Below are 14,210 nucleotides of genomic sequence, written 5' to 3' on the forward strand. Positions count from 1 at the left end.
CCCACACACACACGTGCACGCGCGCACACAGAGTTTCTCACTGAAAAACACCTCAGTTTTTTGTCCACATATTTTTCATTTTGTAATGATGCAAATTTGAGTGACACAAATACCTTAAAGGCACCAGATCCCATCTGATCTTGGAAGCTAAGCAAGATCAATCCTGATTAGTACTGGATTGAAAACCCCCTATGAATACTATGCTATGAATGCTATGAATTTCATAGATTCATGATAAGTTATTAGGTGACTTAAAATACACACACCAAAATTGGGGGAGAAAATAGATTCTAAGGGAGATATCACATAATCATGGTTGACTGAGTATTCTTTGTCACTTGAGGCAGAATAGCAAATGGTGCCCAAAGTCCACCAAGTCAACGCGTGAAGTACCAAAAGCACATGTCTTCACATGAAAAAGATAAAACCTGTACCTAGTGGGAACAATGTAATTCTAACTGATTAAATAACTAGTACTTGCATGACTCCAAATATTTGCTATCTGAAGTTAACTCATGTTACAGCCAGCTCTGCACTATCTCTGTTTGGGCTGGGGACCTCAGGGTTGTCTTATCTAAATAAAGAGAAACAGCCATTCAAAACCTATTTTTGAACTACAAGTTTAAGGAAATGACTTCCTCGTCTGACTTGTTCCAAATAAGGGATGTCCTGAAATACTTTTGTTATGTATGTTCCATGTATTAGGTTTAATGAACATTCTGTCAACTGCTGTCAGCTTAGTTAAAATAGCTTCCTACAGTTTAATGTCCTCTAATTTCTGATTGAGATGCTTGATGGCAAGCACAATTAGGCAGAATGGAATAATTAACAAAAGCATTGTTGCCTTGCCATGCCTCAGCCGAGCATCATTACAATGGGAAAGGACAGCAAGACCTTTAAGCAGCTGCAGCAGGAGAACAGCTGCCAACCTTTGTTGGGTGTAAATGACAAATGTATGCTCAGTGTACTTGTTTTATCTTTTGTTCCAACATCTGTGATATAGTCTATATGCCACTAGCAATTACTTGTGGAATTCTGGTAAGGAAAATAAAATATGATTACAAGGACAGAAGCAAATATGATGAGTTATCATAGCCATTATGGCAAAAGAATACTCGATCTGGCATTCTTGAAATTGCTTAACTGCCGACTGAATGGAATCAATCAGTTTTATTTGTGTAATATATTAACTCTTTTTAAATAATCTGCTCTGTTTAGGGAGGGCAAATATCTCCCAACAAAAATATACCCTTTTTATAGCCATTCGCAGTGCGTCCCTCTTTCGTATTCAAGACTGTGCTTCAAAAAGAGCTCTCATAGCACAAATGTGGCCCCAAGCTGTTAGCACTTCATGGATCATCAGACAGGAAATGGAACTTCAATTGGAAGGGAAAATATAGACTTTTTGTATATACAGCTCATAAGCCAGTTTCAGAATTGAACTATTCTTTACTTAGGTCTCATTTCCAGCATGATGAAAGCCAATTCAGATGTGATGCCACCCACAAAGTAGCTCTGAATATGCTTTTATGTTACTATACTGGCATTAGAAGGTCTTCTTCAGGTGCCCATTGCCAACATAGGGACCTGACAGAAAGAAGTCCGGATTTCGGATTTTGTAGCTGCCAAATATATTTGAAAACATTTTTCAATTGAGAAGAAAAGAGAAACTTGAGTCACTCATCTGACTGAAAGAAAGGATAAGAGGTTTTCCCTCCTCCATCCATGGACAAAAAGTAGTGGGTTGACAGATGGATTTTACCTGTCCGGTGATAGGTCTGAATGTAAAATGGATTCTTTTGGGAGGGGAAATAGAAGAGTTTATGTGGTGCATACCACTATGACACAGTGAAGGAGAATGGTTGGAGGTTTAGGAATAATCCAGGAAGATGGCATTGCTGTCCTCCAGCATTTGCTACCAGAGGTCACTGTCTCACTCTGCCTAATGGTTGGGCTAGCAGGATTATTCTCCTTAATATAAGCTATAGAAGAGCCAAGGGTGTGGATGAGTGGTCCAAATTTTATTATACAATCATTCTGCAGCATCCCTGACTTTCTGCACTTCAGTGGCAGTTCAGAAGAAGTTGTCATGAGCAACACTTGCCCTGGAAACAGCAACAAAAAGGCCACTATCTGGTTCAGATATGTGGATGACACTTTAATAATTTGGAGCCAAGGAAAAGAAGAACTAAACAAGTTTCTGGACCACCTCAACAGCATCCACTCAAACATCCAGTTCAAAATGGAAAAAAAGAAAATGAAAAAGGTGCAATTTCTAGATATCCTTGGCCGGATCCAGACAGACAATGTCCCAGTAGCATCCACATTTTTTTAATGCTGATGTTTCTGGGCTCCTGCCCACACCCACCCCAGAAAGCATGCACTTTCTGGGGTGGGTTGTCCACACATACTCTCAGGACTAGCCCGTGAGAATGTGTGAAGCCCCTCTCCCCCAAAACCCCAGACCCCTTAGAAAACTAAGAAAAACTTATGTGGTCTCCATTAGAGAGAGTAAAGACAAAGATTCATGCAGAGGAAAAGTGTTTTTACCATACATCAAGGGAACCACTGACTGCATAGGGAAGCTTATGAGGAAACACAACATACAAACTATCTACAGACCCATTAAGAATATCCAACAAATGCTACATTCAGCAAAAGACAAGAGGGATGCTCTCACCTCTGCAGGAGTCTAACATATACCATGCAGCTGTGGACAAGTCTATATAGGGACTACCAAACGCAGCAATGCCCAAATGTGAATCAAGGAACATGAAAGGCACTGCAGACTACTTCAACCATAGAAGTCAGCCATAAGAGAGCACTTGATGAACCAACCTGGACACAGCATATTATTTGAGAACACAAAAAATGCTGGACCACTCTAACAACTACCATGTCAGACTACACAGAGAAGCCATTGAAATCCACAAGCATGTGGACAATTTCAACAGAAAAGAGGAAACCATGAAAATGAACAAAATCCAGCTACCAGTATTAAAAAAACTCTAAAATCATAACAGTAAATAAAGAACAACGCTCAAAAACCGGGGAATTCCAGACAAGAAATAATCAGGACCAGCTAATCACCTTCCAACAAAGGATTTTCCTAGGTACGAATCAGCTAACCTTGAAACTGCCAGGCCATTGAATGATAACCAAGGTAGTCAATTGAAACGTTCACACCTACCTCCAACAGACAAGAGTTCTTTCTCTCATCCTGGACATTCCACAGATATATAAGCCCCATTTTCCTAGTTTCCAGCAGATCTCATAACCTCTGAGGATGCCTGCCATAGATGTGGGTGAAACATCAGGAAAGAATGCTTCTGGAACATGGCCATACAGCTCAGAAAACTCACAACAACCCAGTGATTCCGGCCATAATAATAATAATAATAATAATAATAATAATAATAATAACAACAACAACACTTTATTTGTATCCCACTACCATCTCCCCAAGGGACTCGGTGCAGCTTGCATGAGGCCAATCCTGAATACAACAATACAAGCAAAACAACAACAGTACAAGCAGTTAAAATAAAACATAGACAATAAAATATACAACATTATCAATAAGACAACATGCAATTAAAAACAGTGGGAAGGCCAAATATAAAGTTAAAATGGAAATAATGCTGGGACATGGATGAAATGTGATAGTGGCATTTGTGGAAGGGCATACGAGCAGATCTAAAAAATGTAAAGTGCTTTGGAGGACAAAGTGCTACGGGATCATTATTCCAGGGAGGCACACTGGAACAACCATGTCTTCAAGCTCCTCCTAAAGACTGCCAAGGTTGGGGCCTGTCTGATGTCTTTAGGGAGTGAGTTCCAGAGTCGAGGGGCCACCACCGAAAAGGCCCTCTCTCTCATCCCCACCAACCGCGCCTGCGACACTGGTGGGATCGAGAGTAGGGCCTCCCCAGATGATCGAAGGGATCGTGTGGGTTCGTATACAGAGATGCAGTCACGCAGGTAGGCGGGTCCCAAACCATTCAGGGCTTTGTAGATAAGAACCTGCACCTTGAATTGGGTCCGGTAAATGAATGGCAGCCAATGGAGCTCCTTGAACAGAAGAGTTGACCACTCCCTGTAAGGCGCCCCAGTTAACAACCTGGCCACCACCCGTTGGATCATCTGAAATTTCCAGGCCGTTTTCAAGGTCAGCCCCACATAGAGTGCATTGCAGTAATCCAGTCTAGAGGTGGACCACTTTGACCAGATCCGCCTTCCCTAGGTATGGTTACAGTTGGCGCACGAGTTTTAGTTGTGCAAAGGCCCTCCCGGCCACCACCGACGCCTGAGCCTCAAACGTAAGTGAAGAATCCAGGAGGAGCCCCAGACTGCGGACCTGCGACTTCAGGGGGAGTGCAACCCCATCGAGCACAGGTTGCCACCCTATACTCCGGTCTGGTTTACGATCGACCAGGAGGACCTCTGTCTTGTCGGGCCATGAATGTTTTAGACAATACGAGATACATTGCAACTCTTAAAATTTGTTTATGAACATATTTTAAGTACATAAATCAACATTTAAGTTAGAAAATGAAAATACAAAATACAAAGAAAAATGTTCTAATTCTATGCTAGTATCCACTACACAACTGGCCTGAACTAAACTAAACAAACACAGGTTATACTGCTTCCAACTTCTCAAATTCTAATTATCTTTACTAAGCTAAATCTTCTTCCTCTAGAATATGAGGTATTTTATTTTTCAGTTCAGGATGTCATGGATTTTATTTTTCAGTCCAGGATGTTCAGACAGCCAGACAGATTGCAAGTAAAAAGGAGAAGTGCATCATAAAGAACAGAAGAATACACAGCACCATTGCTCACATTCTAAGGTTAAATAAGTTCAAACATAGCATCAAATTATTTTTTCTCCCAAAAATAAACAAACCTATTGCACTCTTAGAATGAATACCCCAAGACTTTTCTAGAGAGACAATTGGGAGGGGGGAGGGGGGGAGAAGACAAAAAGTTTTAGTTTATCAATCCACATACCATCATTTGCATTTTATGCAGATTACATGCTTATTATGTAGGTCTTGTCTGGGGTCAAGAAAGGGTTATAAAACCAAGGAGTAGGTCATGCGTTCAGCCATGGAAATCCACACCTCTGCAATGGAAGCAAGTGCAGCATGAACAAGAATCTATTTGGAAATGAACAATATTTTTAAACCCTTTGAACCTACCTTAGGCAAACAGTGGACACTAGATATCTGCTAGGATTTTATTCCAGCACCATCCATTGATACCAAAATCTGGGAATGTTCAGGTCCTGTTATATTCAATTTCAAAGTAAAATGATGTCTTTTATATACAATATCAAAATAAAAATTTGCCTTTGGCATTTTATTAAAAAGTTCATTGTACAGTCAGTTTTCTTTGCTGTTGGTACACCTTGAGACAATACACACACAGTGAAAATCACAATCTTTTCTTTTAAAAAAACCCCACCAAATCAATTGAAAAAATGTCATCCCTAATTATGACCTGTCTAAATTATTTTAAACAGTTTGGGGAGATGTTATATTTGAGCATTTGTCTCTTAAGATGACACAGCAGTGAGTCACAGGATTGGTATAGAAAGTCAAGACAGGCAAAGGGTGGGGTAGGTGGGCAGCTTTCTAAAAGGTGAGAGCAAGCAGTTTTAAATGGAATGATTCCATAGGATAAAAAGCATTAGCCATTAATATGAACTCAGAAAGAGGAGGACAAAACTCTATATCATAGAAAAACCAAATGAGTAAACTCAACACACACACACCAACCACACCGCTGCCTCCCGAACCCAAGCTTAAGTAGCATAATGATTGTTTACTCAACATTTTCATTTGCCACATGGGCACAAAGGCTGTCATGTTATTATGCATGACTTTGTTGATCAACAATAGTGAAAGCTATGGGCACGCCCAATCTGTCAGTCTGCCGGTGAACTCTTGACATTTCCTCTCCCTGCCATTTGTTCCTGCTCGTGTTAGCAAACATGGTTGTGATGACAACACAGGCAAATCATAGACTGAGGATCATATGCAAATGTTTTGTTTGCAAACAAGCTGATGGCCCTTCCACTGAATTGTAGGGATGGGGAGGGGGGCAAAAACTGCATGCCCCCATCCCTACAACAGCACTGGAAGGGGGAAGGCATATATCCTAATGCCAGTGCAAGGTGTAAACAAACACTCATATTGGTTGCTATATGGATAGGAGTAAAAGAAAGCCAGAAGCTTCCATGCTAAGTCACGGTTAGCTGATAGCAATTATTTGCAATGAACCTTTGAGGAGCAATGACTATGACATTTTAGCTTTGTTTTTTGTTTTTGGTGGGCCACATCCAAATTACACAAAGGGAACTGGAAGATCCGCAGCAACAATTATGAATGTTTTTTCAGGTCTGAAAATGGTAAAAGCAGTCTTGTGGCAGATCTCAAAAAGGCTGGGGAACTGAATCTGTCCTCTTAAATTCTGGTATTCTCAACCCCTTATAGTATGAGCACCAAGAAAGGAAGAACAATGTATGTGATTCTCCACATCAAATTCATTAAGACCATTAGAGATGTTATCATTCTGGTGGTCTAAAGTATACATTCATAACTGAAGGTGTGGCAACTACGGTGCGGTATTATGATTCCATTATCCTCACCAGGTGCCCTAGTGTGTTCAAGCAGGGGGGATTTTTTTTGGTTTATTATGTATCTTGCTACTCTCTTCCTGAGTTAACTCAGATGGTCTCAAGATAGGAACCAGGTAACAATGTAGAGTCACCTTAGCTTGTTGTTGTGGGTCAGCATACAAAGTCTACCATGGATCTGTCCAGGTTGTATCTGGACCCATCCATGTTACTGGAGATGGATGATGGAAATGTGGGCACATATGTAACATCAGATATTGCCATATATTTTGCAGTGTCACAGACCTTTATATACTAAGCAGAAATGTCTGAACAGGTCATTTGGCTGAACACAGTGAGAGAACTCCCAAGATCAGAAATATTGGTAGGATAGACTCCTGCTCTTGGAAGCTCTTTATCCATGTTTATCCAAAGCCCTCTTCAGACTTTCATACCAGCATGGTGGTTCCCAAAGTGTGCCCCATGGAGCCCTTGGGGCTCTGGGAAGCTTAATGAGAGGCTTTGCGGTTTCATCCTTTCTCCTCCTCCTCCTCCTCCTCTTCAAACTTTCCCTCCTCTTTCCTGCTCCTCCCCCACTACAAAAAGCCTTTCCACCCTGCCTCACTTGCTGCCAAAAGCTCTTTTCCTCATTTCCCTCGCCCCCCAAAGTCCCTTTTCCTCACCTTGCTTGCTTCCAAAATATTTTTTTCCTCACCACAAAAGCCCTTTTCCTTGACTTCCTGGCTGCCTAGATCCTTTCCCCCTTGCTTGCTTCTAAAATCCTACTTCCCTCCCATTGCTCAGGCGGTGCTTTGATCATGCTTTTCTTAGAAGAGGGGTTGGACTGGATGGCCCCTGGAGATTGTCCTATTACTATTTCTATTATTACAAAGGCTGAATGGCCATCTGTTGGGGGTGCTTTAATTATGCTTTTCCTGCATGGCAGAAGGGAGTTGGGCTGGATGGCTCTTGGTGTCTTTCAGTGAAATACTGTAAAGTTTACCTTGGTCAAAACGATTGCCCATTCATGATATGTATACATTATATATAATACAATACATAATGTAATATATAAACATTTCTTGGGGCTCCATGAGAAACGTTTGCTTCAAAAAGGCCTCTGCTGCTGAAAAACTTTGAGAACTCCTGATTTTAACACATTTGGGGTCATGGGAGGCAATACATGTTTATTCTAGTCTCCAAATTTAGTCTTCTGAGATTCAAATATGACCAAATTTGGCTGGAGTGAAACCAATAAGGTGGTATCAGCATTGTGCTGTATGGTTTGGAGAAATGTCAGGCATCACTGTATTTCCATACATGGCACTCATATCTGAAGCAAGAGGGGAAATATTCCATAAGAGATCCAAAGTTATGACCTTCCCCCCAACAACTCAGGTATTTCATGCTAGGCATTTGCAATTTGTAACTTGAAACTTTGGACAGATTTTCTACATCCTTATTTACAGACTCAGTTTGAGTAACCATATAAATAAAGATAACCCGCATTATGTAAATCATGCTAAAGAGCAACATGCAAATATTTTTCCTGGAAAGTCCACAATAAAATTTTCTAATTCAGGAGAATAACCACACTTATAATGATAATGAATGATATTTACATCAAAGAATGAGATGATCACAGAGTTCAAGGACCCTTCCTCACAGCCCTACATCCCAGAATATCAGGGGAGAAAATCCCATAATATCTGAGTTCAAAGCAGATATTATGGGATTTTCTGCCTTGATATTCTGGGATATAGGGCTCTGTGGAAAGGCCCTATGCTTAAGGTGTACCTAGGTGCAAACTTCATTAAACTTAGTTTATTTCAGAGTAAATGCAATGATACATATGCTGCAAACCTCCAATTAAAAATGTTTTCATGGAACAATGTACCATAAAGCCCCATAAGCCTTATTCTTGAGAGCCCTTCCACACAGCCCCATATCCCAGAATATAAAGACAGAAAATTCCACATTATCTGAGTGTGGACTCAGATAACCCAGTTCAAAGCAGATATTGTGGCATTTTCTGCCTTGATATTCTGGGTTATATGGCTGTGTGGAAGGGCCCTGAATGTGGACTCAGATAACCCAGTTCAAAGAAGATATTTTGGGATTTTCTACCTTGATATTCTGCAATATAGGGCTGTATGGAAGGGCCCCGAGTCAACATAAATAGGATGTTGTTGACAATATATCAATATGAGAAAATATTCTAGAGCAGATGCTTGAACAGAAAGCCTGAAAGCACTTAGAATGAAATGCTATCATCACTAAAAGTAAAGAAATGAGATAATACCAAATTGTTCAATTCTCTTTTTTAAAAAAACATTTGAAGGAAATGCTGTGGCAGTAGCATATCTTGGGGCCCTTCCAGACAGGTCATATATGCCAGGATCTGATCCAAGGTTTTCTGCTTTAAATTTGATTATATAAATCCACACTGCCAGATAATCTGAGATACAAATCTGGGATCAGATCCTGAGATATAGGTCCTATCTGGAAAGGATATGGGATCTGATCCCATATGGGTGAGTCAATAAAGCCTTTTACTCACAATTTGTCTTCACTTGCAAAAAAACTCAGACACCTCAAATGACATATAGTATTACAGGTGTTGGGGGCTTTTTGGGGGGGGGGGGTTTCAAACTGAGGACCCTTCCACATAGCCATATAACCCAGAGTATCAAGGCAGACAATCCCACAATATCTGCTTTGAATTGGGTTATATGAGTCCACACTGCTATATATCCCAGTTCAAAGCAGATATTGTGGGATTTTATTCAGGTGTATGGAAGGGGCCTGTGTCCCTGGTAAACTGGAGCTCTCCTTCAGCTAGGAGGAATGGAAAAATTGGTTTGCTTGGCATGATGGTATTCAACATCTTTTTCCATGACCTGAATGATGGAATAGATAGCATACTTACCTATCTAATTTGCAGATAAAAACAAAAAAGACAAGATCAAGGTTCGAAATGCCCTTACCAGATTAAAGAGCTGGACCAAACAACATGAATTTGGACAGGAGCAAATGTAAGATACTACACATAGAAAAAATGAAATGCACTAAAACAGAATGGGTACATGTGACAATTAGCTAAGAGTCTTAGTAGATTACAAGTTAATTATAAGTTAAGAATGAGATTCTAGACTGCACCAATAGGAGTATACAGTCTGTATTGAGGGAAGTAATATTACTATATTCCACTTCGATCAGATCTTACCTAGAATACTGTTAGTGTGTTTAGCTCTGGTAATCATAATTCAAGAAGTATGCTTCAATTCAAGAAGGATTGCTACTTAGGGCCCTTCCAGACAGGCCCAAAATGCAAGACCTGACACAGGTTTACCTGAGGTAACTTAATGATGACTCGGGTAAACCAGAATTAATCTGGAGTAAACTAGGATTTCCCAGTTTATATAAGATCTGGATCTTTCCAGATGTAGGCCTTGTGATGATTGACTCCCGGGAGTGCTTCCATGATCCTGGGGGTCAATCATTTATTTATTTATTTATTTATTTATTATTTATTTCTTGCATTTATTGACCGCCCCTCTCAGCCCGAGGGCGACTCGGGGCGGTGAACAACAACAGAGAAGACAGTGTACAGTGCGTTAAGAAGATACAAAACCAGACAAATACAACATAACATATACTTATACTAAAAATCCGCTTCGTCAAGTCCTGGGGTCATAGCCAAATTCGTAGTCCTAGTTCAATCCAATGTCATTCAAATACAACTCAATTGAAGGCCTGCTCGAAGAGCCATGTTTTCAGGCCCCTACGGAAGGCCATCAAGGAGGGCGCCTGTCTAACTTCAGCAGGGAGGGTGTTCCACAGCCGGGGGGCCACCACCGAGAAGGCCCGCTCCCTCGTCCCCGCCAGACGTGCCTGCGAGGCAGGCGGGACCGAGAGAAGGGCCTCCCCGGAAGATCTCAAGGCCCTCGTGGGCTCGTAGGCCGAGATGCGGTCTGCAAGGTATTTTGGGCCGGAACCGTTTAGGGCTTTGTAGGATAACACCAGCACCTTAAATTGGGCCCGGTAGCAGATCGGCAGCCAGTGGAGCTGGGACAGCAGGGGCGTTGTATGCTCTCTGCGTCCAGCTCCCGTTAACAACATGGCTGCCGCGCGCTGGACTAGCTGAAGCTTCCGGACCGTCTTCAAGGGCAGCCCCACGTAGAGAGCGTTGCAGTAGTCGAGGCGGGATGTGACCAAAGCGTGTACCACCGTGGCCAAGTCAGACTTCCCAAGATACGGGTGCAGCTGGCGCACGAGCCTAAGCTGTGCAAATGCTCCCCTGGTCACCGCTGAAACCTGAGGCTCCAGGCTCAGCGATGAGTCCAGGGTCACACCCAAGCTGCGAACCTGCGCCTTCAAGGGGAGTGCGACCCCGTCCAGCACAGGCTGTAACCCTATACCCTGTTCGGCCTTGCGACTGACCAGGAGTACCTCTGTCTTGTCTGGATTTAATTTCAGTTTGTTCGCCCTCATCCAGACCATTACAGCGGCCAGGCACCGGTTCAGGACTTCGACGGCCTCCTTAGTAGCAGGTAGAAAGGAGTGACAGAGTTGGACGTCATCTGCGTACAGGTGACACCGCACCCCGAAACTCCGGATGATCTCACCCAGCGGCTTCATGTAGATGTTAAACAACAAGGGGGACAAGATGGAACCCTGAGGAACGCCACAGGACAACGGCTGCGGCGTTGAACAGGAGTCCCCCAGTAACACCTTCTGAGTACGACCCTCCAGAAATGACCGGAGCCACTGCAGAGCAGTGCCCCCAAGTCCCATCTCTGCAAGGCGCCCCAGAAGAATACCGTGGTCGACGGTATCGAAGGCCGCTGAGAGGTCCAGGAGCACCAACAGGGACACACTCCCCCTGTCTAGCTCCCGGCGCAGATCATCCACTAAGGCGACCAAGACCGTCTCGGTACCATGTCCCGGTCTGAAACCAGACTGTGCCGGATCCAGATAATCCGTGTCTCTCAAGAATACCTGGAGTTGTGAGGCCACCACGCTTTCCATGACTTTGCCCAAGAAGGGAAGATTGGAAACAGGCCGAAAGTTGTCCAATTTAGTGGGGTCAAGTGATGGTTTCTTCAACAGCGGCTTTATAACAGCCTGTTTTAGGCTCGCTGGAATCTTGCCTTCCCGAAGGGAGCCATTAACCACCACCGTTACCCACTCAGCCAATCCCCCTCTGGCCTCCTTAAGAAGCCAGGATGGGCAGGGGTCTAGGATGGACGTGGTGGGTCTCATTCCTCCAAGTACCTTGTCCACATCCTCGGGTTTCACAAACTGAAAAGAATCCAACAAAATCTGACAAGCAGGTGCTTGTGTCACATCCACGGAGACTGCATCTAATGTGGCGTCCAGCCCGGACCGGATCAAAGCGACTTTGTCTGCAAAGAACCGAGCAAATGCTTCACAGCGCGCTGCTGAGTTGTCAGGGCTCCCACCAGTGGGGGGAGTTAAAAGACCTCTGACAACCCGGAACAGCTCCGCCGGACGGTTCTTTGCAGACGCAATAGTGGCCGCAAAGAAAATTTTCTTTGCGGCTTTTATTGCCGCGGCATATGCCCTCAAAAAGGACACAAACCTTGTTCGGTTTGACTCGCTTGGGTCTGATCGCCACACGCTCTCTAGAACCCTCTTCCTTCGCTTCATCGCTGCCAGCTCCTCGGTGAACCAAGGGGCTGGTTTAGCTCGGTTACTTGAGAGGGGACGTTCCGGAGCGATCATGTCAATAGCCCTGGTCATCTCCCCATTCCAGAGAGCGACCAAGGCCTCGACACCATCGCCTACCGCGGTGGCGGGAAACTCCCCAAGAGCCGTCAGGAATCCGTTCGGATCCATTAGCCTCCTGGGGCGGACCATCTTAATGGGTCCTCCACCCTTGCGGAGGTTAGGGGGCGCAGTGAGCCTAAATCTAATCAGGAAGTGGTCGGTCCACGGCAACGGAGAGATAGACAACTCCTCCACACCGCCACCCTGCTCCCATCCCTGGCAGAAAACCAAGTCCAATGTGTGTCCAGCACAGTGGGTGGGGCCAGTTATTTGTTGGGACAGCCCCATGGTTGCCATGGCGGACATGAAGTCCTGAGCCGCACCTGTGAGGGTTGCCTCGGCGTGGATGTTGAAGTCCCCCAGCACCAGAAGCCGTTGGGACTCCACCGCCAGGCTCGAGACCACCCCCGCTAGCTCAGGTAGGGAGACTGTAGTGCAGCGAGGTGGACGGTACACTAACAGAATCCCTATTCTGTCCCGGTCACCCACCCTCAGGTGGACGCATTCAAAATTTGTGGTCTGCGGGATGGGGCTCCTGGTTAGATGGATGGTATCTCTATAGACCACTGCGACCCCGCCTCCCCGTCCTCCGGCTCTTGGTTGGTGTTGCACGGAGAAACCTGGAGGACAAAGCTGGGAGAGATTTACGCCCCCCGCTTCATCCAACCAGGTCTCCGTGATGCACGCCAGATCTGCCCGCTCCTCCAGGATTAAGTCCTGAATCCAAGTTGTTTTTCCGTTGACAGACCTGGCGTTCAACAACACCACCTTCAAGTCAGAGGGCCCGCTCACCTGGTTACACCAAATTACCTTAGGAGACCTATTGGGGATAGTTAATTTGGAAAAGCGGTCCGAATTAGGCCGAATTCGAGGTCTCCTTCTCCCGCATCTCCTCCTTCCCACCACGACCTCTATGGGGACCCCTCGGCTAGTGGAACACCTCCCCCCCTCCATGCCGCAGTTATGAGCCATAAGATTACTTTCTCCTACGCTTGTTGTTAGGTTTATTAGTTCCTGCCAGCATCCCCCCTCCCCCTCCTCCCCCCTCCTCACCACACTCTCAATCACAGGCTCCGGGCCATCTCCTCTTCTGCCCCCTCCACTACACCAGAGCAACATAAACAGTACCCAAAGGGGGGCAGGGGACCACATGAGTAGCAGCAATACGGGTGGTAGTCGATATTCCGGCTGCTTCAATAGACCAGTTCTTAAAGTGCATAGATTTCAGGAGCAGTCCGTCAGTGAGCGTGAATGATCGTAAATTAATTAGCAGCAACACACATTCAAAGGCACATTAATAAAGTGCTAGGTCTAAAGTGCTCTACTTATCGATATAAAGTGCAGCACAGAGGGACAGGGAAGGGGCGAAAGTGCTGGTGCAATCTAGCAGCAAATGGCAGGCGCCTAGGTGCTCTAAATCGTTCTTATTACAATGATGACAGATGGCAACAATGACTACCAGGAAAGTGCTAGTTGATATTATACGATTACCCCTTATGGGTGATAATGGTGGTAGTTAACTAAATATTGCTATGACCCCGATGAGACTCTAGACGGTTGGTAAACCAGCGGATAGGCTTCCGGAGTTGATAACTCGGGGGTGGGGCAGCACCGATGGTCAGTCACATTTTACTCAGTAAATACCAGCGAAGAAGCCAGCTTAAAGATCTACACAAGCTTAAAGGTCTACACAAGAATCTACATAAAAGGGCTGCACAAGGGACTACACATGGGTCTCCACGAGAAGGTCAATACACAATATCTTATAGAGGTCCATACAAAGACGGTCAGCACA

Source organism: Anolis sagrei, chromosome 5 (genome assembly GCF_037176765.1).
Source record: "Anolis sagrei isolate rAnoSag1 chromosome 5, rAnoSag1.mat, whole genome shotgun sequence".
NCBI classification, from domain to species: domain Eukaryota; kingdom Metazoa; phylum Chordata; class Lepidosauria; order Squamata; family Dactyloidae; genus Anolis; species Anolis sagrei.